At 45.3% G+C, this 26,263-nt stretch overlaps 1 protein-coding gene across 3 annotated transcripts in view; it reads left to right on the top strand.

The window, feature by feature from the left end:
- Positions 1 to 26,263, top strand: part of PHACTR1 (phosphatase and actin regulator 1) — a 378,024-nt gene that overhangs the window by 168,678 nt on the left and 183,083 nt on the right. Inside the window, exon 1 of one of the 3 annotated variants that reach the window (XM_088471647.1) lies at positions 14,885 to 14,906. The exons of the other annotated variants lie outside the window; for them this stretch is intronic. The gene's annotated coding sequence lies outside the window, so the exon portion shown is untranslated. Of the gene's footprint in view, positions 1 to 14,884; positions 14,907 to 26,263 lie in introns of those variants that run through there. 3 annotated transcript variants of the gene reach the window in all.

Genomic DNA, 26,263 nt, shown 5'->3' with positions numbered 1-26,263 from the left:
GTTGGCTGGAAAGGTAATTTTTAGGTGTGTGGCCAGCTTCAATAAACTGTACATCCCCCAGCACTGCTATAAGAACATATTTATATTTATTTATGCAAGAGAAGTAAATAACATTGTATATCATATTAATATTTATTTAATAATTAACATGTTTAATATAATACGGTATGACTGAGCATGTTTTCTTAAAGCCTCTCATTCATCCAGTTTGTCTAGAAAATACATTTATGCAAGGACTGACAGGACAGGGGGAAGGAGGGGACAACGTGGAGTACCTGGACCATTATCTTCCCTAAGGCCAAGTGAGGACTTAATCTGTCTCTGAGACTTGATGCATAATAATGCTGGACTTTAATAAGCACAATATCCTATAATTTCCTTACTGGTATAGCTTTACAATTCAACAACTGTGACTGCAAATGAATGAGTCTTTTAATTAATCTCAGGAAGAACTTTTAACATGTTCTGCCATCTAGTGGCCAGTGAACATATTTTATTTATTTATGTATTTATTTGCAAATGATTTTAATTAAATACTAACACCATATCACACCATGAAGAAAAAAAAAAGGAAAATCAGTGAATCAGAATATGACACATACAACAAATCAGCAAGGCAAATATGACATATGCTGAACCATAAACAAGTCATGCCGTTTGGTTAGTATTTTTTTTATAAACACATAAATCAAAAACTTTCAAGAAGTGGGGAAAGTAAAAAAGGGGGAAAAAATAAAAGGAAAGGAAAAAAAAAAATTTCCAGGGTATAGGATAGCACTACCATATAGTAGTTGTGAGAGAAAAATAAGATTATAGCTAAAACTAGACCTACCTGCCACAAGCAACCGAGTTGACAACTATTCTTATATCTCTATATGCCTTCAACCCAAACCCCTACATAGTGACTTATAGTGTTCAGATTCTTTATAAGTCAGTCATGGGTATCTTATCTTTGTAAAGTCCTGGTGAGTGTTCGACAAAGACAATATAAGGTCATCCATAGACATCTAATGATCTAAGCAAGCACACCATTCAGTCATAGTTTGTATAGAAATTGATCTCCAGTGTACTGGAATAACTGCCTTTGAGGCACCCAGTATGTGCCTAAGTAGTGTCTTTTTGTATTGTGCCTGAGGTCTCCATAAAAGAGTTAGATTTCAGGTCTTCCTGAAAAATGAGACTGTCTGTTTCTATCACCTTATTCCAAAAGGGCCAGAGGAGAGAACATTCCCACCATATATGCAAAGGTGATCCTACTGCTATATTGAATCTCCAACAAATGTTTGGGACTCCAGGATACATTTTAGCTAGTAAGCTGGGGCAGCGATAACAGCGGGAAAGAATGTTATAATGCGTTTCCATCACCAACATATTTGAGGAACTAGAGAATGTATTTTTGAAGATCCCTTGCCAGTCATTCTCTCCCACTAAACCAGGGTGGGGGAACCTCAGGCCCGGGGGCCGTATAAGGCCCCCGGAATCATTTGGTCTGGCCCTCTGAGCTTTTCTCTGCTAGCCTCATCTGGCTAGCAGGGTGCCTAGAATGGCACCCTGCAGCCATAATCTATGCAGCAGTTCCACCTGGAGCATCCTTAGGATGGTCACACGCTTCTGATGGTCACACTGCTGCCCTTACATCTCCCCGAAGTATCATTCGGATGCTCCTGGCATTGCTGTAATCACTGAAAATTGTGGCCCCGCCCCATGTGATGTCACATGGAGGGGGCGTGGCCTGCTCCAGGCCCACATATAAAGTTATATATATCAAAATGGCCCTTGGCAGAAAAAAGGTTCCCCACCCCTGCACTAAACCTTGTAAGTCCGTCTCCCAGTCACGTGTAAATTTGGGTCTAGTGGAAAAGGTGTGATCTACCAGAATTTTATAAATAGAAGGGGTATGATTGGGAAGTGCACGTTTTCAAACAGAGTAGTAACCTGTGGAGGGGCCTAGACTCAGAAGAAAATGTTTAATCTAAAGATATTTCCATATCTCTTTATTGGGTAGGCCCCAATTCACTTGAAATGCAGGAAAAGTCAGGACACTCGATGCCTCTAGTAATTGGCTCATTTTAGTGATTCCCTGTGAACGCCAAACCTGGAATGCATTACTCGGAACTCCCGGGGGGAAGCTACGGTTCCCGAATAATGGGTTGTGAGGGGAAGGGGTGGGTGAGAGAAGTGGTTGAATAGTAGAATCCAACAAGGGGTGGAATATTGATGGGAAAGTTGAGAGCCAAGGCTCACATGCGTCCAATCTATAAAATTTAAGATGAACCTATGAGTGTATAAAAGTATTAGTGTATTTGTGCCATCCAATAGTTAAAAATCCTTTCCCAAATTAATTTTAATAAGTAATTTTATACCAGTACTAGTAAATTGTTTGGTTGTTGTCATTGAACACAAGTTTATTGTACTTGGCCATGTGCAGTTACGTAAGAGAAGGCGTTGTCCTACATTGTATACAAATATGCACTGTCCAATGCCCTTGGATGATCAGTGCTCATTACCAGTTTCATGAACAAAAGCAAAGCAATAGCTCTAGGCTGTTTTGTTAGTCCTACTTACCTCCAGGTGCAGTCCTGCTTACCAGCAGATGCTCCTTTTTCCTTCTGTATTTTTGTTAGTGAAAACTATTTATGCTGTTAGATAGCATTATCACATTGGCCCCGCATCGATCGCCTACTTTCACTTAGGTGCCGGGAGTTGTGGGGTTGGGTGCGCAGGTGACGGACGGTTCGGGAGATTTTCCCTCTCGCGACCGGTCGGAAGCCTCCCTGGCCAAGTAGGCAAGTAACACTTTAACAGAGGAGACCGTGGCAGACAAATAACTGTTTATCAATAAAGTTTGAGGGGTGGGAGAGCCCTATCTCATAACTTTTATACTGTGCACAGCTCCTCAGATCAATATTATGTAGAATAAAAATGTTTTTTTTTGTTTCACAAAAATCCATCAAATACTCACTATTTATTCTTTTTTATTATACCAACATGCTCTCTCAGTCAATATCTGAATAGAAATTGATGGAATTAACCTTTTTACGGCTTCTAGAGAGAAATTTATAGGTGTTCATGATGTATTTAGTACCAATAAGACCTATGACTGTTGTGATAGCAGCTCCTTTATCTATCAAAAGGAGGCTAAATGATGTCTGCCTTTCTTATCAAAGTGTCAGTATATTAATCTTACATCGCGCCAGGCTGTTATGTGAGGTTAAGCTTCTTACAGTAACAGTACGCTATAGCTATATACATTTGAGACTAACAAGAAAGCACATTTCGTAAAGATTACATGTATATAAATATAAAGTGCATACTGGTCTACTCTACCGTAATGCTGGGAGGCTCCCGAAAATCCTCCTGGCTGCCCAGGAAAGTGGGCAAGCCTCCAGACCGACCGCCACCTACCCGCATAACCCTGGAACCCCACCCACACCTCTATGGGTGTATGGCATATTTGCCAACTTTGCAGAACTCCTCCCCAATAGCAGCTTGGAGAGGAGATTCTGCAAACATCTTTGGCGGCGGAGCTGGACTGTAGACATCATTAGGCCCCGCCCTACCACAGGAAAATACCGAAATTCACGGGTCCGCAAGGAGGGGGCTAAATGTCACGATTTGCATCATTTTAGCCCAGCCCCCTCCCGACAGACCTGTACATTTCTTAGGAAAATCTCCCCATCCTGCCCACTTCATTGGGAAGTGGGCAGGATGCGGGAGATCTGCCTACACTTTCGGGGTTGTGGGGGGCTACCCGAAAAACCGCGAGTCTTCCACGACTTCTAGGAGTGTAGGCAAGTATGGGGTATGAGTGATGACGCAATTGTGTGGTCACGCCCCCGCTCCGGCCCTAATGCCGCGTCATGTCCCCGCCATGCCCACTTATGCAGCACCATTCCCCCTCACTGTGCTGAGGGGGCAGCCAGAATGTCGGCAAGTATGATAGAGTGTAATTAGAACTCTTAAATAGCTGAATAGTCAGTATACTATACAACTCATCATCTTCATTGTTTATTTATAAAGCACCACAAATCTCTGCTGCGCCATACAGTTGGTATAACAAATCATACAAAAATCAAATCATACAGCACAATGAAATATGAGGTTGACATAGAAGCTGACATGAGAATATAGAGAAGGCCCTGCTTATATAACCTTACAATTAATCTTCACCTTGTTCATGTTTTACACCATAACATGAATGTAATTGGTGGATATTATTGATTAAGCTGTCAAATATGAACAAAGAAGTTAAACGGCCCTCTTCATTGCCATATACGCAACTTTGGCTGTGCCTGACAGACTCTGTGTTACGGACACAAACAAACATACATTTGCATTATTAATAGAGATGAGCGGGTTCAGATATCAGAGATCCGTACCCACCCGAATTTGCAGATCTGAGTCGGATCTAAGCCGGCTCGGGTTTTCCCACCTGAATTGGATCCCAAGACGAGGAAAAACGTCCTCATCCCACTATCGGATTCTCGCGGGTTTTGGATTGTATAAAAGGGCCCGCTGACTACCACTCTGTTAAATAACCGTGTACAAGAACTTGGCATGCTCCTGACTACCTCTCTGCTGAAATACCGTGTACCATTCCATGTCTTGCTCCTTACTACTGCTCTGCTGTATTACCATGTACCAGACCATGGCATGCTCTTGACTACTGCTCTGCTGATTTACCATGTACAAGGCCATGGCTTTCTCCTTACTACCGCTCTGCTGTATTACCATGTACCAGACCATGGCATGCTCCTGACTACCTCTCTGCTGAAATACCGTGTACCATTCCATGTCTTGCTCCTTACTACTGCTCTGCTGTATTACCATGTACCAGACCATGGCATGCTCCTGACTACTGCTCTGCTGATTTACCATGTACAAGGCCATAGCATGCTCCTGACTACCGCTCTGCTGAATTACAGTGTAACAGACCATGGCTTTCTCATGATCACTGCTCTGCAGAAGTACCATGTACCAGACTAAGATTTACTGTTGATCACATTTAATTTACATTTTATTTTATGATTCTCCCGCTTACCATCGGATTTATAAGTTCACTAGCTGATAAACCCTGTTTCACCCGGGAAGACCTTAAATATTTACTATTTCCATTTCCATCTTACCACTCCAGTAACACATTAATCCTTCACCTCTATAGTAATGCATCCCCTCCCTCACATTTGACATTCCCCTCTCTCACCTGTGTAGAAATACAATCCCTCCCTCACACCTGTAGTAACTTATTCTCCTCCCTCACCTCTGGAGTAACACATTATCCCTGCTCACCCCTGTAGTAACACATTCTCCTCCCTTGCCCGTGTTGTAACCCATTCTCTTCCCTTACACTATAGTAACACATTTGACATCCCCTCCCTCACCTGTGTAGAAACAGATTCCCCTCCCATACCTGTGGAGTAACTCATTCCCTTACCTCATCTATAGTAAAACATTCCCCTACCTCATCTGTGTAGTAACACATTCCCTTCCCTCACTATTCAAGTAGGGGAGACACACCTACTGCCAGTGATGTTTGGCAGCACTTGGGATGACAGTTGGTGTTTGAATATTGAACTGTGCTGCAGCCATGATGAGACAGTCAGGACATTGCACAGGGGGAGGAAACATTTTAGCCCTTTTCACCCTCTAATGGTGCGTACACACTGGGCGATTAAAGTGGACGACTGAATGATAACGATATCGTTATCGTTCAGTCGTCCACTTTATCGTCCATTTTTAACACAAAAAAGATGAACGATGACGACGCGCGTTCCCGCGGGTCGTTCGTCATCCTCGTTCATCGGGCTGACATGCAGGCCAACCTGACGACCTCGTCAGGTTGCTGCATGTCAGGGAATGGGTGAGAGAGCCCGGCGCTGAACGATATCGCTAATGATATTGTTCAGCGGCTGTGCTCAATGTCATGAACGACATTGAGCACAGCCTGCCGGGGACACACTAGACGATATCGCTCAGGGAGCATATCGTCTAGTGTGTATGCACCTTTAGGAGTCGATTTCAAAACATCCCTTCTTAGTGGGTACCTATGTCATAGAAGGCATATTCTCCCCAATTTTCTTGTTTCAGTCAGGACATTTCATTTTATATAGGTATATAGATTGTTAGCCTATCAATAGACTCCAGCACAACAGAACAACAGTGTGATGAGCTCAGTTATAACCTAACTAATTAACCAATATGCCAACCAGCCTATAGTGTATAAAGGACAATTCTTTTAAACAGTCTCACAACGAAATACATAAGATTCTATTACTGATTATGTCATTTTTAATTTGTTGTTTCTTACCATCCAATAAATGCATTATTGGAACATTGTCTGTGTGTTGAACTACTTTCATTATCCTCACATCCAATCTCTCCCACTTAGCATTCATACTCACTCTACATAATCACCTCACAATCTTATCACACTATTCTCAAACATCATTACATAACTTCATAGAGTGCTGGGTATTACCGCCAACCCCCTTTTTCTTTACAAATAGATGTTGGACACCACACCAGCAGCCCCGAACAAGTTTTTGTGCACAGTATTAGACTACTGTTTACACTACAACCTGTGTACCAGACTTGTTTTGAATGCAAAGTTGACCATTGATTTAGATGAAATCTGCACCAACAGAGCGGCAGCACTCCAGTATAAACAGCACACGTTTCAATGCTTTATTGCATATATATATATATATATATATTTATATATATATATATATATATATACCTGCCTCTGTGTGCTGTTTATACTGGAGTACTGGAGTGCTGCCGCTCTGCTGTTTGTATTTTGGAAGTTGTACACTTACTGGGAGTGCCACCCGGGAGGATTATTTATATATATACTTATCATGTTAGCCATTGGTATTCATCACTAGCATTTTATGTTCTAAATAAGGCAATAGAGTGTGATACTGAGGGGTACGGATTACTCCAAAGGTGCGTATCCACTTGCCGATAGAGGAGCGACAGTACAATTACAACATTGTAACCGTACAGTCGTTCCTCATCCTGTATAGTGCCTACACTTAACAATAACAATGTCGTTGTCGTTCAATTCGCTCATTTTAATGGCCTAGTGGATACGCACCTTAAGGCCTCTGGGGGCTTGGCTCTTCTCAATCTTCGTATATACTATTTGAATCACATAGGGGTGAATTTAATAAGAATTTGTTTTTAACTTCTAAACATAATCTCTGGACATTGCTGGAACATTTTACAATCAAACCCCAAATTTACTAATCAGCGTATCTGACTGTATTTACAGTTAATGGTGATACTCAGCGATTTCTGTCATGTGTGAGATCAGTCAATTTGTCCCGTTTACAATAGACTCTGCTGACACATCAAAGCATGATGCCGCTGACAGTGGTGATAATGGTTAAGTGCTGATTGGCTAAGAGTTGGACACTCTCAGCCAATCAGCGGACGATTTCTATGGCAGCATCCACAGAATGGCTGAGAGTGTCCTACTTTTTTGGGTCCCCACTTTCTGAGGATTTCCAGCCTTAGGCTGACCAGTTTGAAGCTGGATTTACTTTATGGCAGGGGGACCCAATGCTGTGTGTCTCCCTGCTATAGTGTAAGCCCCCTGGCTGGTTCAACTCGCTACTGGTTACTGGAAAATAGGGAGGACCCCACGCTTGTTTTTCCACCAATTTTACAGTACCAGACCAGGCTCAGGTGTGATTTTGATCAATTTGTCAAACACAATTCTTCTAATACATCCGTGATTTGTATTTGTGTCCATGTAAATGTTATGATGTTTGGCCTGATGGTGTATTGAACCATATTGGTGTGTTAAGTCATGTTTCACCTGTGATTTGCCATCGAATTGCCCTTTAGTAAATATCTGATTAGCAAAATCTCACCGAAATCTCAGAAAACCACCAAATCGACCAAATAGTAAAATTACCGCTTAGTGTGTTGGTTGTCACCTCAGAGAGACACTACACTACACAGGCTTCTTGACTGAGCAGACAGGGTCCCCACTTACTTCATTACAATTTTTACTACATATACATGTACTGGTTTGGCTCCATTGTTCCATCAGACTGTTTTCGTATGTACTTCTGTACTATATGTGAGGAGTGATGTTCCTTTATGGTTTAATAGTGCCTATATGGACTTATGGAGCTGGGCACACTTAGCAATGATCCTATCTGGCTATTATATGGCATCTCCTCTGTGGGACAGCTTTACCTATATGGTATTACTATTTTTAAATCGTTTGCACAGCTACAAGCTGAATATGGCCTCCTGCACATTGCCTTTATAGATACCTACAGCTTCGCCATGCTGTCTGTGCTCAGTTCATGAGCGGCTACTTGCCCCTTTCACATTCCCCTCTAAAGTCCAAGTCTCTTTTGTATACTCTGAATTTAATACCTGCTACTTACCAGATGTACTGTACTCCTCAGTTTATAATTAAAGAGGGAGGTGGTTTTGGGTCACCTGTCTGATGAAGATTGCAAGCATGTCCTTGGCTCAATTAAAGACACTAGCCCTTGTGTTCGATACCAGCAAATACAGTATTATATCCTGCATAGGGTGTATCGTACTCCCCTATACTTATTCCAAATGGGTTTACATTCTACCTTAGTCGTTCTAAACTTGGGGCCTTGAACTCTGGGTTTTGGCACCTTCTATTGGATTATCCTGGTATCTTTGATTTTTTGTCTTGTGTCTGGGCTGATAATCAGGTAATTGATCCTAAGCTCCCCTCGTTAGATCCTAATATCTGTTTATTTGGCCTTGGCTTGGAGGAACAATATAACAAAATACTCCACAAATATACTCTTGGGGGTATATTAACTAAAGGTCGGTGTTAATCATTCTAAGATTTCTGTGTTTCTGGGGCTAAATCACACATTTACTAATACTTAAAGAAAAAATAATAATTTGTCTGTTAGTTTAAATAAATCAAAATCGATATACACCTAGGTCTCTCCATCCTTGCTAAAGTCATTATTGCCAGGACTTGGGGCTTTATTCAGAGGCGGCCGTACGGTCTGCGACCTCACGGCCGCCTCGATGTTTGTCTAGTGCGCATGCGCACGAGGGAGCCGGCTCCTTCGTGCGAATGCGTGAGACCTGCTACGACCGACAGCGCCGGTCGTAGTGGGTCTCTTTCCAAAGGGGGCGAGCTGTCGATGTTGATTGACAGCTCGCCCCGTTTGGAAGGCGGGCCGGGGGGTGGCAGCCCAAACGGAGGCGTTCCCATGGGAACGCCTGTCGTTTGGGGGAGGCCCCACTGACATCACTAGTGATATCAGTGGAGAGCTTCCGGCTCTGACAGAGCCAGAAGCTCTCCGGGGCTTACGACAAGTGAGACCCTACCCTAGGGACTCATCGTAAGCCCCGATGGTCGCAATGGTCAATGACCATCGCGACCATCACCCTAGCGGTCGTTAGAGCTGTGGGTGTTAACCCACAGCCTAACGACCAAAACAGAGGCGCCGGTCAGGATGCAAGTGGCCGCCCAGTTTCTGAGCGACCGCTTGCATCCTCCGACCGCCTCTGAATGAGGGCCTTGGTTCGGTTCAGAAACCCACTTTTTTTTAAATGGAGAGCCCTTGTCAATGAGGTTTCCAACCATGAACAGTATCTATATACTCACAGGTATGCTCTCTCAAAGTACGGTATTCAATTGTTATAGCGCACCCGATCTCCCGTCTAAAGTGACGGGAGATCGCAGTGCGCTATTCAATTGTTGCAGATTTTGTGCTGATTGCGCCCATAGTGGTCGGATTTAGCTTGGTGCTTTCCCAAACTCCGTGAAAAGCTTTCTCAAAAGTAGGCAAGTATGCCCAGTGGCCTGTGTGCAAGGGCCTTTGCAATTGTCAGCTTCTAAGCTCAAATAAGGTCCGATTCAGAGTTGTACGTCAGCCACAATTAAACTCGCATTTATATGCATGGATCTAAAAATGCAGACATTCGCCCCTATGCCTGGTGCAAGAGATCTGTCTGATACCAGAAGCAGGGGCAGTTTAAGAGAGGAAGGGAGCTTGTGTGCAGCCTCCGTGAGAGCCCCCTCCTCTCCAGCAGCATTGTAGACTCTGGCTTTGTGTCAGCATCTACTTCAGGTCTGCAGGCCTTCTGTACTGCCTGCTGGCTGCCTTTCGAAGCTATAGTAATAGAGCGGTCAACCTATATTGCGAGAAGAGCCTGAGGCGGCGCGCCAAATCCGGAGGTGGCAGAGCGGGTCCGTGTCCTGTAGGAAAGGTAGGTGAAGCACTGCTCCCCCAGTGGCCAGGCCGCCAATCCCCCGCTGCCACCACCTGTCCCCCGCTGCTGCCACCAGTCCCCTGCTGCTGCCACCAGTCCCTCACTGTGCAGGAGCCAGCAGCAGGTGCTTGCGGGGAGAGGGGAGGGGTTGTGTTGTGAATGAGGGCTGTGAGGGGCTGTGCTGAGGGGTGCTGTGCAGTGAGGGGCTGTGATGAAGGGGGCTGTGTTATGGGCTGTGGTGTGAAGGGCTGTGATGAGGGGGCCTGTGCTGTGAGGAGCTATGATGAGACGACCTATACTCTCTGATGCTGTGAGGGGGTGTGCTGAGATGGCTACGTTGTGTGGAGAGGAGTCTGTGCTGTGAGGGGCTTAAATGAGGGGGGCTGTACTGTACAAGGGCACTGAGATGAGAGGGACTGTGCTGTGAGGGGGCTGTGCTGTATAGGGGGGCTGTGCCTATCCGGGGGACTGTGCTATCCGGGGGACTGATGTTTGGGGCTGTGATGAGGGGGGAGCTGTGCTGTGAGAGGCTTTGATGAGGAGGGCTGTACTGTGAGGGGCTGAGCTTTTTGAAGTAGTAATCCTGCCTACTTTGGTGTCGGTTTCACCTACAGTTGATTTTGCGCCGCCCACATGAGGCCGCTTCTAGACATTTTTCCAGGGTCACTTTTATTTCCCAATCCGCCCCTGGACATGTCAACATATTCCATATGTCAACAGTTTAGATGTCAACATCATAACTTTCGACATTCTGAAATTATGAATGTCAACATAGTGAACTTCAGCATACCTACTGCAAACCGCCCGCTGATATGTTATTGCTGATGTCTGTTTCTTTTATTACATTTATTGTTTTAACTTATATCTGTGATTAAAGGAAATGTGCGGCCCTTGTGAAGGTTAGAGGCCCTAGAAGTCTATCAGGTTGTCTATCACTGCATTTTAGGGCATACTTGCATACACAAGCACAGCATATACATACTACATACATACACACACTTAGTAACAGGAATTATGCACATATTAATACACAAAACAATACTAATACAGACTTTCATTCATACACTGGCATATATACACAAATAAATAATTTTACCAGTAACATTCTACAGTATTCTCCATTATACCAATTCTACAGTTACACGGTCTAACCACATGGTGTCAGAAATGTAAAAGATTGTAATAACTGCCTTTATCTCTTTGGAAGGCGAATTTAGATTACTCTCCAAAGCAGACGTCTGTAAGAAAAACTGTTTTGAACATGAGGAGTAGAAAATATGGAACATATTATTTGGAATGCAAAACTAGTACAGTAAAATTGTTAACACGCTGCGTCAACGAGTCCAAAATCTGTAAACATGAATACTCTCAGCCTTCTTAAGGAGAAGACAGGAAGAAATGGATTACATAATGTTCCAAATATAAAACAAACCAACTCATACAACTTAATGTATACATCGCCGTGGAGGAGAACAAAACAGAGACTGTTCCTGGGGCATGAAGTTCTAAAGCTATCACAGTGATCCGCTTGGCTGCTGTTTGATATTCTATGCTGTTTGCTCACCACCACAGCAGATGTGAAGCTCACGTGAACAGATGTGCTGAAGATATATCATGCAGAGCTGCTGTGCCAGGTACACTCCTCTCTCTGAATGTTAGGAGAATCTTGTTAAAGGGCCTTTATCAGAATTTTTACCACTGCAGCCATAAAAAAGGAAGAACTAAAGCATTTTGTTGCGTTACACAATGATCATGCGGTGATGTTATTTTTTGTACTTTCTCAGTCAGTAATAAAACTTTTAACGGTACAAAATCTATAAAACGATATAAAAATAAATAGAAAACTAGCATGTCAAGCTGACATTTCAGTATAGAGTAGAGGTTCCCAAACGTGGTCCTCAAGGCTCCCCAACAGTTCAGGTTTTAGAGATGTCCATGGTTGAGCACAGGTGACCTAATTAGTACCTCAATCAATTTGATTTAACACCTGTGCACAAACATGGATATCTCTAAACCCTGAACTGTTGGGGAGCCTTGAGGACCGCGTTTGGGAACATCTGGGAGAGAGTAAGATACGCTGGATTGCCATTGGGAAACAGAAATATACAAATGCATTGATACAATGCTGACAAGACATGATAATGGTGTCTTTGCCTTTCAAGTTAATGATGTGCTATGTACCAATCAGGGTATATAAGACAACCTTTTGTTTCTGACATGTCACCTTCAAAAATATTAATAACCTTCTCAGGACATTATGATGTGCTGCTATGTATAGTACACCAGTCACAAATAGCACCTGGAATAGATTAGAGGAAAGCAAGTCTTTATTCTGTTCTGAATTTCACTGGGCTAAGGATACTGTAGTTGCTGCCCTTAGAATTGTAGTTTTCAGTTAATTTAGAAAGGAATGCATGTAATCATAGAGTACTACAGAAAACGTGACTAATCATGTAGTATTACAGAACATAACATATTCCATTTGTTTATATGAAGAAAGCTGTAACTATGGGCAAATTCAGAGCTGTACGCAAGTCCACCCTGTGCATGCTCCATAGCCAAGCAACCATGGGCGATTTTGAGTTGTACGTCTCTGTAATAACTCTACCTGCAGCTGAATATGTGGATCTGGGTGGTGACTGGGTATTGAATGAGGTTGTGTCGTGGGTGTGTAGGTGGAACCTTATCAATGGCGTATCTATAATGGATGCAGAGTGTGCAGTGCACACAGGCCCAGGGGGAGCCCACACCGCACTCCCTGCACCCGTATAATTATACTCTCCGAAGCATTGTAGCCATTTTCCCGGTGATTTGCGCATTTGCATTAGAGAAGTCTCTGGGAACATAGAGTGGGTGCCATGTTCTTGGAGGCCTGCGGACCCGGAGTAGATACTGGCACAAAGCCAGAGTCTACAACGCTGCTGGAGAGGAGGGGGCTCGCATGGAGGCTGCACACAAGTTCCCTTTCCTTGTTAAACTGCCCCTGCTTCTGATATCAGACAGAGCTCTTGCACCAGGCATAGGGCTGGCATAGGGGTGAATGTCTGCATTTAGATCTATGCACGTAAATGCAAGTTTAACTGTGGCTGACGTACAACTCTGAATCGGACCTTATTTGAGCTTAGAAGCTGACAACTGTAAAGGCCCTTAACCAGTTCCCCTTGAATTGCTGGTGGTCAAGGTCAGGTGGCTTAATTGACTGTGAACATGGCCAAAACTTTCAAGGAGGGGACCTGTGAGATTGTGGAATGAAGTGGTTAGGTCAAGTTATGGGGTATTAGTTCTAAAAAATTTATTTAGAAATACAGGAAATATATTTCTTATATGCCATGGTAACAGCAGACAACACATTCACTAAGACGTCAGTCCATGATCCTAATGGGAACACATCACCATTCAGTTCTGGTAGAAAAGATATTAACGTTAGAAAAGCTATGAGGAATTGTTGCCACCTATTGCCTACTACATGTCTAAATGGTTACGGTAAGGGGCATGTTCAATTAGCCACAAAAAATATTATGACACAAACTTGAATTTGTTTCAAAATTTTACACTCAAAAAAATCACGTGCCATCCTATTGCTCCTGATTGTCACACGCTCAAAATAATAAGTGTCACATCAGTCAGGTAAAGCGTAGAAAGTATTGCAATATATATAATCTGGCACCTGGGCGAGGCATTTCAAAATTGATAATAGTCAAGAAATAAAATAAACCTGACTTACCGAATATAGTTGTATACAATTCTGTCAGCATACAGATCCCGTTTTTCTCTTCTATTTTTAGCATACTGCATGTGTGTTGGGGCCTGCACACACAACTTAGAGGAATTACCAGTGATTCAGAGTCATACCACCACTTGTGACTTAGTGGCTGTAACTGGGTGGTAATGGGTTATTCGCATGTAGGATAAGTTTGGGGTGGGCGTGTTGATGGAATTGAGGGCTACCCAGAGATGAGCATATGCAGAGATCCATCCGGCTTCATTCTGAGCTTTGCATCAAAGATAGGGCTGGTACAAATGAGTGTTGATGATGACTACTTTCTACAGAGGATAGTTGGGTTCGCATAGATCGTAGGGGGCGGGACTTGGCAATGGTGATGGGGCTTAGCGCCGGGGGCGTAGCAGCGGCGGCCGGTCGGCGCATGCACGGGGCACTTGTCACGTTATTTTTTTGCGAAAATAACGTGACTAGTGTGCGGAGGGGATTCGCAGGGACAGAGCTTTCTCGCAAGTTCTGTCCCTGCAAGGGATTTGTAGTAAATCCCTGTGATATTGCCTGAATTCACAATGTGAGTTTACGCGGTAGTATCACACTACAATCTGCATTACCAATGCGGATTGTAGTAAAGAGAGCCCTTATAGAGATATAATGTTGCTTGTGCTGATGCGCTCAATTAAGTCTCTGGACTCTTGTCCGCTTTATTTAAATGCTGAGGTAGTGTTATCACAAAAATATCTAATGTCCTCGTTTATACTCACTGTCCTTAGATGTCAGGCTTGTAGCGTATTGGTCGGCGGCAAGCGGGAGCCTCACCAAGTTATTTGCGCTGCCACACAGCCTTACTGGGGAGAAGTGAACTCACACCCTGTGGTTATGTAAGAAGCTGTTTGTATCATCAGGCAACAGACCTGCAGTGTTGAAGCTGGCGGCAGAGAAAATCCGACAGGTAATCACGCTGTTAGGGAACCTCGCTCACAAGCTGACTTATCGTGGCTGGCCGACAAGCACAAATTGACAGTGCTCCAACTGTCGTGCAATGACAGAGTGAGTGTAACACGCCAGGCCAGGCGGGTCATCCAGATGGACAATAGTCCGCATTAATATAGTCCCATAAATGGCGGTGAGAGAATACAGAGCACGGTGCAACCTGCTTCTTGAAAAAGCCGTGGTATACGGAGAAATGCGTTGAAGGTACAGGTGCTGTTTCCATTGCACTGTGCTCTGTATTCTCTCACGGCCATTGGATTGAGTTTATGGGACAATATTAATGCGGACTATTGTCCATCTGGATGACCCACCTGGTCTGGCGTGTTACACTCACTCTGTCATTGCACGACAGTTGGAGCACTGTCAATTTGTGATTGTCTGCCAGCAACGATAAGTCAGCTTGGACACAGAATCACCAATTAGATCACCTACCTAGGATGCCTGGTGGGTGATTTGCATCAGACATGCACTCTACACTGCCCTGATTAAATATACAGTAGGATTCAGGAGTTGTTTCATACAGAAGGGGGTGAGGATGTCATGGAGGTGTAGCCACATCTCTTCCAGAGATGCTACATAGACACTACAGGGCACGCTGTGGCCATGTCTCCAAAGTACCAGTGCTTGATATGTTACTTGGCGACCCAGGCTACAGATATGCAGTTGAAGTACTGTGTTGGCCTACTTTGAATGGATTTTGGACTGCGTTGCAAATAATACACTCTAGATGTTTGACAGTTACCTTGTGTGACATATTCCAGATGACCTTGAGAAATGATTATTTTATTACATGATTTACTCTTTATTCTAGACCATAGGGGTCCCAATATTAAGTGCCCCGAGCCCCACAGGGACTTAATTCAGCTCTGACAGAATGTCTGGTACAGTGTTTCCCAACTCCAGTCCTCAGTATCACAAGTCAAATAATTAGCCCCACCTATATAGATCTTTTAAAAAGTGTCAGCCAGTAAAGGCTATACCTGTGTACACACTGGGAGATCTAGAAAATATTTCCATGGTTAGGGATTTCAGAGGACCTCAGTTGGGAAACACTAGTCTAGCACATATAGGGCCTCATGCAGAGTTGGACCTACATCTGTTTTACTACAGTACACAAAATGCATGCGCATACGTCCATATGCAGATTTTGTTGCACCTTGCACTTCCACTGGTCCAAGGTAAGGGTATGTTTAGATTTAGTTTGCTTAATGGAGACTGAAAGAGAACTGAACACAGACACATATGTGCACTAACAGGACTATATATAAAACCTAAGAATCAGCATGGTTTAGTTACAAATAGGCATAAAAAAATATAAATTATTTCTTAAATTCTCCATTATTGCATGGGATAGAATGGAAATATGCTTAAACCAAACATGTATGTAGTGATACCTTCTAGCACAGTACACATATTTCTACTTCAGGGTCCATAGGGTATCCACAGGATACCTTGGGGTATAGGCGATGGCGGCAGACATCCAGGCACCACAGAGTTAAATTTTCAGCCTCCCAGGATGCACTGGGGTCCCTCACCTATACCCCGCCCCCGAGCCTCAGGCCACTCAGTTTTCGTAGGTGCCTGGCCGGACCAGTCGCACCGTACAGAGGGGGGTCTTTTTAAGGCCCCTGAATATTTCTTCGCAGCTGTGGCTGCACAACTAGAGTGCTCCAGCATAGGACAGTCAGTATTGACGTCCATGCTGTCACTCCTACACCCCGCCGGTACCAGAACGCCGGTACCGATCCGGGGATGCTGGTAGGTAGCTGGGGTCACAGCTAGCGGTGATCCCCGGCTACCTGGACTGTGGCCGGATGCACGGGGAACAAGGTAAGCGGCGGGGTCCCGCGGTGGGCACCCGCCGGTAACACAGTCCTGTTTGGTCCCCAGGCAGGGGGCTCCCTGGGGACCGGCTGCGCGTGGGGCCAGGTACTGATCCTGCGCCTTCCACTAGACCACCAGGGACAGCAGGCCGCAGCATGTGCGGTACAGCGCGGCGTCCCAGGGGTTAATAGCACGCCAGGGGAGAACGCCTTCCCTGTCTCACAGCCGGCGTCTCCCCCGCTGCACAGTGCCATGCCACAGCGGTCTGAGCGGGCTGTGTCAGCGCTCCTCCCCCGGGCCCGCCTCCTCTCTGCTCCTCGGTGGCCATTTTCTCACTACATGTGCTGGGGATGGCAAACGCTGCTGGAAGCTGATACAGATGCCATTGCGGTCCGGGTCCCCCGCATACCTCTCCTTCAATTAAGGTCAGTGTATGCAGCACTGTTTCCTACCAGGCTCTGGTCTGTGTAGTTGATCGCAGTGCTTGTAATGCAGGATGTTATCTGTGCATTGTATGTGACTTAAATGCTAGCGCTGTTTGCCTGTACTTTCATTTCTGACTGTCAGCCTTTTCCTATCCCTGTTCTTCTGCTACAGCCCTTGCGGTGCGGTGTCGCAGGGTGTTTATTACCTCACAGTAAACGTGGTTTTTCTGTGTGGGAGGTCACATACGCTCCGTTCACAATCCTCATGTCGGAAAGTGAACGAGGATATCCTCTTCCAGCTATAATGTACTGATATCATGTGCAGTTAGCGGAGGGATATGTAGACGCTGAGGGTTTATGGAGGGCATGTTGTATTATATATCATGCCCCATTTCTGTCACTGTGCCTGCACAAAAAGGGACCGCCCTCGGCTGGCTAAGATGCTTACAGCCTTTGTGGGCAATGCTCCCTGCGTTTCCCCATAGGGGTTATCGCAGCCTGTGGTGGTCTCATCACATGCAGGACAGTTGATGGTACCCCAGTGTATCCTGCTTTTCGCCCCCCCAGGTCTCGCAGGAGCCTGTGTGGGTGAATTTATTGTCCAAATGGTATAGCACCTGATGGACGTTTTACAGGGGGAGTCACCATTTCGGCCTTCTAAACGGCCTTTCGGGTCTCAGACGGGTAAAGACATGACGTCTGATGACGGTGACATTATTGACTTTTTCAGACACAAGCCCCTTAGTGCAAAGGAGGCGTAGTCTGGGTCTAAAGTCTATATACCTGGCCTTCTACGGGCAGTCCGTGCGGCTTTGGTTATTACATATCCCCCGTGGCTAAATCCAAATATGCCTTCTTTAAGGATAAGGGTGTTGCCACTGTAATTCCTCTATCTGGTCAGGTGGATCATTTAGAGGAGGCGTGGAAATTCCGGGTAAGCGGTTCTAGCCTCAAAAACGGTTGACCTTTTGCATACCCTTTTTGCGGATAATTACATTTCCAAATGGGAGTTACCTTTACGGGTAGATTCTCATGTTACACGCCTAGTGAGGAGTGTTACGTGGCCCATGCCCTCCAGGTCCTCTTTGAAAGAGGTTCCAGATTGCAAGGTGCAAATATATCTAAAATCCAATATTCCCTTGCTGGAGGGGCTTCCAGGCCGGCTATGGCCGTGTGCTGGGGGGCCAGAGCCATGGAACACTGAGTAGGTAACTGGATCTCTGCACACTGACTCTCCAGCAGAGCAGGTGGATAGTGGCAAATTCTCAGAGACTTTGCCACGTTCATAATGAGATGGTCTTACATATAGCCTACTCCTTTCCAGAATCTCCTCGGCAGCAGTAGCGGCTTGCCGCTCCCTGTGGTTGCGCTCTTGGATAGCGGACGCAGATTCCATTTGGAATGCTTTGCCTTTAACGGGACAAGTCCTGTTTGGCCCTCGTCTGGACACAATTGTGGCCCTGCAGGCAGCAGCTACGTCTGCGTTTCTGCCATCGGCTACAGTCCCATCAGGGTCTGGGACTTTGTCTTTTCGGCCCTGTGAGGCCAGGGTAAGTCTGAAATACAGCTTTCCAAGACAGTCAGTAGCCAGGAAATCTGCTCAGCCATAAGAACAGGCTTAGAGTACAAGACATCCTACTCCCAAGTTGGACTATAAGCCTTCAGCCTCACGGGACGGGCCTCCTCTCGGGAGCCCCCAGAGTTGGAGGCCGGCTTCTCCAGTTCGCCCAGTGCTGGTGTCTGACCACCACGGACACTGGGGTAAGAGAAGTATTTTCTTGAAGGTATGTCCTCTCTTCCCGGTAAAAGCCTCCCAGACGGTTTTTCGTTACAGGTCTTCTGTCAATTCAGGACAAGGCCCTGTAATTTTTGAGGGTGTTACACTCTATGCTCCAGGCAGGAGTTATAGTACCTATTCCGTTGCCCCAAAGGGGAACGAGGTATTACTCCATCCTCTTTCTGGTACAGACACCCAATGGGGCTTACCAGGACATTCTCAACCTCGAATCCTTCAACAAATTCTTAAGGGTTCCTCGGTTCGGGAAAGGGACCCTGCATTCCATCATTCAATGGAGCCTGGGAATTTTGTGGTGTTGTTGGATATATTCAGGGTGACTACCTGAATATCCCTCTTATCTTAGCACACCAGTGTTTTCCTCAGGTTTGCAGTGGTCGATAAGCGTTTCCAGTTTCTGGCATTGCCCCTTGGTCTGGCCTCCGCGCCTCACGGTTTACCAGGGTCATGGTAGTTATGGCAGCCCACCTGCGGATGCAGGGGGTCCGCTTGTTACCCTATCCGAGTGACCTCCTGTTGTTACCACGGTCTCCAGAGATACTTCAGTGCCATATGCAACGGATAATATCTGTGTTGCTACGTTAGGGCTGACTGATAAACTGGAAATGGTCCTCTCTGATTCTTCACAGAGGATGCTCCATATCCCAACATCTGAGGATCGTTGTGATTGAGGAAAAGATCTCTGCAGGCAACTGCGTACCTTTGCCTGTAATGCAGAGTCGCCGAGTGTCTATTCACTTGGCTATGTGGTTCCTGGGTTCCAGGATGTCGCTGTTCGACATGGTGGAGTACCCAGCTTCACTCTAAAGAACTTGATCCTCTCCGGATGGGATGGGTTGCCCCATAGGATAAAGTCAATAGGCTTTCCCCGGAGGTTTGTCTCTCTCTGGCCTGGTGGCTGCAGAAAGCTCACCTAAACAAGGAGCACCCCCTTTGGGATTGCGGACAGGGTCCTTCTGACGACGGACGCCAGTATCCGTGGCTGGGAAGCAGTGACGGATCCACACTTGTTCCAGGGCAGGTGGACACCAGTAGTTTTTGCGCTTCCCATAAACATCTGAGAACTCTGAGCAGTATTCAAGGTTCTCCAGCATGCAGGACAGGTCCTCCACGGAAATACCGTGCAGGTACAGTCTGACAATGCCATCATGATGGCTTATGTAAGCCACCTAGGAGGTTCCCGAAGTCAGGCGACCCTAACAGTGGTGTCCCGAATTCTGGCTTGGGTGGAAGGCTATATCCCTGCCGTCATCGGCAGTGTTCATTCAGGAATCCTCCGATGGAAAGCAGGCTTTCTCAGCCGTCAAGACGTGCATTCAGGGAAATGTCCGCTTTATCAGGAGGTGTTCAATCTTCTGGTGAACAAGTGGAGCCTTTCAGAGATGAGACTCTTCTGATAGACGTAGGTAGGTCCAGTGGACCTTCCAAGTTGTGTACCTCGTCCCTCCGTTATCCCTTCTTCCTCCAGTAATAGCAAGAAGGAGGCACGCTCCTGCTGATAGCTCCAGCGTAGGCCAGATGGCACTATTACTCAGATCTTCGGAACCTCTCAGTTAACACTCCGAAGCTGTTGCCTCTACGCCCGGACCTATTGTCTCAGGATCCTGGCTGATACCCAGACCTGGGTTGTCTGTCCTTGACGGTGTGACGGTGGAGACTGCCCTCTTAAGGTCTAGGAGTTTTTCCAGCTCTATAGTTAACAGGGGCTCTGTCCATGCTAAGAGCTCGGAAGTTTTTATCTGCAAGAATTTACCATTAGGTATGGTATACTTTCTTTCAGGTGTCGCCCTAGAGGCTAGGCTCCTCGGGTATTCCGGATATCCACAGGTTGGCTTTCCTACAGGTGGGCTTAGATAACGGTCATCGCCTTGCTTACTTGAAGGTGCAGGTTTCTGCCCTGTTAGTATGGTATCAGTGTAGGATTGCTACTCTTCCTGATGTCCGCACCTTTGTGCAGGGTGTACGTTATATTCAGCATCCCTTTGTTCCACCTGTGGCTCCTTGGGATTTGGCTGTGGTCCTTAGGGCTCTCTGAGGACCGCCATTTGATCCACTGGGCTCAGTGGATTTCAAATGGCTTACGGCTAGGACTGTATTCCTTCTGGCTCTTAATTTGGCCAGTAGGATCTCAGAATGGGAGGCTCTGTCATGTAGACCTCCCTTTTTCTCATCTTTCCTAGGAACAGGGCAGTGCTTGCCTTTACTTCCCCAGTCCTGTCTGCTGGTGAGGCCTATTTGGCTGTGGTACGGGCGCTAAGAATTTAAGTTGACCGTACCAGTCCATTTAGGAAATCAGACTCTCGGTTTTGTCCTTTCTGATTTCCATAAAAAGGGTTGGCCTGCCACTACGCTAACTTTGGCAGGATGGATTCACAGGTCTTCCTGTTCCATCCTCTATTAAAGCTCTTCCACTAGGTCTGTGGGTCCTTCGTGGGCAGCTCAACGTGGCGCCTCAGCGGTGATTGGCAGCCATGTGGTCATCTGTCCATATTTTTGTAAGGTATTATGCTTTTGATACCTTCGCCTCTCAGGATGCTTCCTTTCGGCGGCGGATTCTCCTTACAGCACAGGAGCGTCCCCACCCTTAAAGGATACTGCTTTGGGACATCCCCAAGGTATCCTGTGGATACCCTATGGACCCTGAAGTAGAAAATATGAGATATGGTAAGAACTTACCCTTGTTATCTCTATTTCTACGAAGTCCATAGGGTTCCACAGGACTCCCGCCCTGTCGCACCTGTACTGCAGATGGGCTTTGATCTGGTCACCGGTTTCTCCGTCTCCTTCTGGTGAGAATGTGATTCTTGTGTGTTTCAGACTGTCTTCTCTCTCTTTTTTGCTCCTGCTCCGGCCTATGGCTTGTTACGAAACTGAGTGGCCTGAGGCTCGGGGGCGGGGTATAGGAGAGGGACCCCAGTGCATCCTGGGAGGCTGAAAATTTAACTCTGTGGTGCCTGGATGTTTGCCGCCATCGCCTATACCCCAAGGTATCCTGTGGAACCCTATGGACTTCGTAGAAATAGAGATAACAAGGGTAAGTTCTTACCATATCTCATATTTTTCCAATTCCTATCACCAATATGAATTTTAATATTGCAGTTAAATAAATTCATTCTTTGATAAGGGGAAAAAATAGTTAATTTAAGGACATACATCTGGTTGTAATTTTAGCCATTATTATTCACACTTTAGTAGGTTTATTTATTATTCTGATTAAGAAACCATTATACAATTTATAACACTGTGGCCTTAAGTTTTTTTATACCCATTTGGGGGTAACAATAAAAATATATAAATACTTCCCAAGAGATATGATAACATATTAATATGCAATAAACCTATTATGGCCAAATTTTTATCCACATTTTTATTAACAGATACAATGTACTAAGCAACATCTGCTGTACATACCAAAAAGAAATAAAGCTGGGATTGGAATAATACTGAACTTGTAAATATGCTGCCCATAATTTTATTACTATAGGATTATTACTACATTTGAATTGTTATTATGATGAATTAATCTTTATAAAGCTTAACCTGCTTAGCAGCAATCTAAGTATGTACACCCAATTTGACCGAAGGGTTTTTAAGGGTATTCATTTTCATTTATATTTGGAACATTTTGTCAAAAAGGGATCAGATGTCATCCAAAAATGAGCATAGCCTAATGTATATCATATTCCACTCATTTTGTGCTTTATATGTACATAGTAGACCTAATGTGTCTCAATCTTTCCTGGACTGTTTAGATCGCACTGACATTAATATGCACTGTGTGCCCCAATACACGTCTGCACAAACTTCATCTGTAACATTGAGATTAAGCCATTTGTTTTAGGACATAAGATTCAAGTCTGATCATTTTCCATTTACACAGACTCCAGAAATTGGAGGACACACACAGCTCAATTTAACAAAGCTCATTTATCTTACAGAACTTGCATTAACCCTGTCCAGCTTTCCTTTCTAACACCCAGCATGGAACCATTTCTTCAAATAACCTCTAATGTGGCTGTAATAGCTATTGTGGTACAAAATTACCACTTCGCTATTTTTGTTGGAATATAGCTTAATGGTTTGGTAATGTTGCTGTAATTACTGCAATGTGATGTATTTTTTTCATGGAGGCATGAATTATCTTTTGGAAGCAGAAAGCTAACAAAGTCCGGTTCCTGAAGTGTGGAAATTACCATTGGCAGGGAATTGTTTACTTTCTGAGTGTGTTGTAAATTAGTATAGAACAAATTAAATGGTTTTCAAGGGTACTGAATACATAAGATATAAAACAATGAGTATCTGTGCACATTTGGCCAAGTTATGTATATACATAATCCTAGCTAATAGAGAAACATGCCATCCAGAATTATAGTTTTTGCCCCTCCAGGAGTGCCATGGAAAATATTGTTTGCACTAGATCAGTTAGACTTATACCCTTTTCACACTTGCTGCAATAATGTGAAGCCGCAGCTACCTGGGTTACTGTGCAGTGTGAATGGGCCAGGTTGAAATAAGGTGGGTCAAGAGACCCCGGCACTTCAACACTGGTTCAACTCGGCTTGCGATGCATTGTGAACGGGTAACCAGGGTCGATGCGACCTAGGTCCCGTCCACAGTTTAGGAAGAGCCGACCTTTGGAGATGATCTAATCTCCAAGTACCGGCTCGGCACATGGTGGTAGTGACGTCATCGACCTGGCAATAAGCTGGGTAGGGATGCCAGTATGAAAGGGGTTACAGCCGGGTCGCACCCTGGATGAACGCGTGAACAACATCACGGGTGCAACCCGGCATTGCAATGTGAAAAGGGTATTAGTTAGGAGGGAGTATATTCTGTTTTATTCTGTTTCTAATATTGTGGGCTGAGGGCAATATCTATCTTAGAAAATGGACAAAGTAATTAACATAAAGTCATTATTAACAATTGACAGACCGTTACATGTCAGCCTTTGTGCAGCAATTGTCTGCAGAACACAGATCTTATTGTTTGATTTTTTTCTCTAAACTTGACATTATGATTAATCCTAAGGATATGAGACAGATTATTTTAACATTGGGTAGTAGCCAGAAATAGGGCATCTTTTTTTGGGGGGGTGAAGGAGATTCACCATATATGCTTGGGTCTCTGCATAGACATATGGAATTCAGGGTGCGCCATAGCAGAGAGCAGACCTAGTAGTCTCCACATTGGTATTCTTATATTACTCCTGCCAGTTATCTTTTGATACAGTATGAAAGTGATTCATTTTTAATGTTAACAATTTACTTCAAGGATGAAACTTACATCTATGAAACCTACCATGGACTGGTGACACTGCACCAATTCAATGTACAGTACTGTATGTAGTGATTTTATGTTAAGCAATCCTGTAAAGGGGATCTAGTCAAAATCCCGACAGTCGTTTAGAATGGTGGTGCCGAAATCCCAACACTTGTCAGAATCCCGGCGGCGCCATCCCAACGGTAAGTATTGGGGTTAGGGGGAAGGCTAGGGTAAGGGGTTAGGGTTAGGCACTAGGGGGAGGGTTAGGGTTAGTCACTAAGGGGGAGGGCTAGGTTTAGGGTGCGGGAAGGGGGAGGTTAGGTTTAGGCACTATGGGGGGAGGGTTAGGTGTAGGCACCAGGGAGGGAGGGTTAGGGGTAGGGAGAGGGGGAGGGTTAAGATACTGACCGACAAGTGTCGGAATCCTAACCCTGTCAGAATGCAGGCATTGGGATTCTTAACCGCTGGGATCCCAAATGCTGGCATCCCGTACCCAACCCATATTTTACCAATATTATGCATTATTGGTAAAATACAAATGCCCATTATTCAACGATTAGTAACCGCTGCAAGAGAAAGAAGATAGGTATAAAGATTTGGCATTGAGAGATGATTTAAAAAAGTCTTCATTGCACATACTGTAGAATATTGAAAACCTGTGCAGCTGGTACCCAGCAAATGGGGACCAGATCCGCCACCATGGTATCGGTGGTGGCACCGGCCGCAACGTCCTAGTTACAGCCCTGGCCTTGGGCTTTATCACCTGAGGATATTCAATTAGATTCCCATTTTTCACCCGAACCCCATTTTAACAAGTGTTAAAAAGGGGCGTTAATGCATAGAGGTGTCTAGGTACTAAGCCTTGGAGAGAGAGAAAGTGGATTGAGATAAAGTACCAGCCAATCAACTCCTAACTGTCATTTTTCAAACACAGCCTGTAAAGTGACAGGAGCTGATTGGTTGGAACTTTATCTATCTCCAAGGCATAGTACATAGACCCCAGAGTCCGTGAAAAGTTCACTGACCTATGCGTTAACTGAGTGTTATTACCAGTGGCAGATTTTGCCAATGAGCTGTGGGCAGGGCTGTAGCTAGGGTAGTGCGGCCGGTGCCATCGTACAGGGCACCACAGGTCAGGGGGCGCTGTTTGGGCCTGTCAAATTTCTGTTTATTATCATTTCTGCTTGTAGCTTCCTCTTATTTCATCCCCAGCATTTCCTGGCTTCCCCTATCTCTTCCATGGCCCTTTTTTGGGTGCATTATGTCCCTTTGAAAAATGAGGGGGGCGCCAATGCTCTTTCTGGCACAGGGCACCAAAAAGTCTAGTTATGGCTCTGTCTGTGGGACTGCAGTAAAATCCGCCACTTCAGTGAGCCAGCTGCAGTCTGTGACTGCGCTGGCTAAACTGTGACTGGAGGTGGCTAGCGCCATCTGCCAGTCACGCACAGGACAGGCAGCCCCAGGGAGAGGTGTCTCCTCCCCCTGGGACTGCCAGTCAAGGCTGCAATTAGCAGAGAGCCCTTTCGGGCAGCCCTACATGGCTTCTCGGGGCTGCAGTCAATGCAGTCCCCAGAAGCCGGTGTTATGTGCATGCGCTGTGCTACCGGCGCTCTTGCGCATGCTTTGATCTAGGCGCCTGCCAGATCCATTGCGCAGGCAGTGGGACCCGGCTGGCCAGACCAACAGCAGCCGTAGTCCCCCTCAATTAAGACGGTAGGAGCCATTGCTGGTTATCACCAGTTAACTGCATACTTATCAGGAATTTCTGTTCAGTTCTCATGAGACCATACTTACCAACTTTGTGAAAATACTTTCCGGGAGCAACCCAAAGACCTGCCACTGCAGGCCGGTCCGGGGGGTGGGGCCATACTGGTAGCGTAATGAGGCCCCGCACCATTCCCCGTAAAATTTTGCGATTCACAGGCCCGCGACGAAGGAGTGGGGCTAAATTACGCAAATCTCATTGTTTAGCCCTGCCCCCTCATTACGGTCCAGCGAATTCCCCATTAA

Source organism: Taudactylus pleione, unplaced genomic scaffold (genome assembly GCF_031769625.1).
Source record: "Taudactylus pleione unplaced genomic scaffold, aTauple2 ptg000116l, whole genome shotgun sequence".
NCBI classification, from domain to species: Eukaryota; Metazoa; Chordata; class Amphibia; order Anura; family Myobatrachidae; genus Taudactylus; species Taudactylus pleione.
Note: the sequence above shows the minus strand (reverse complement) of the source record. Positions and strands in the feature narration are given on the sequence as shown.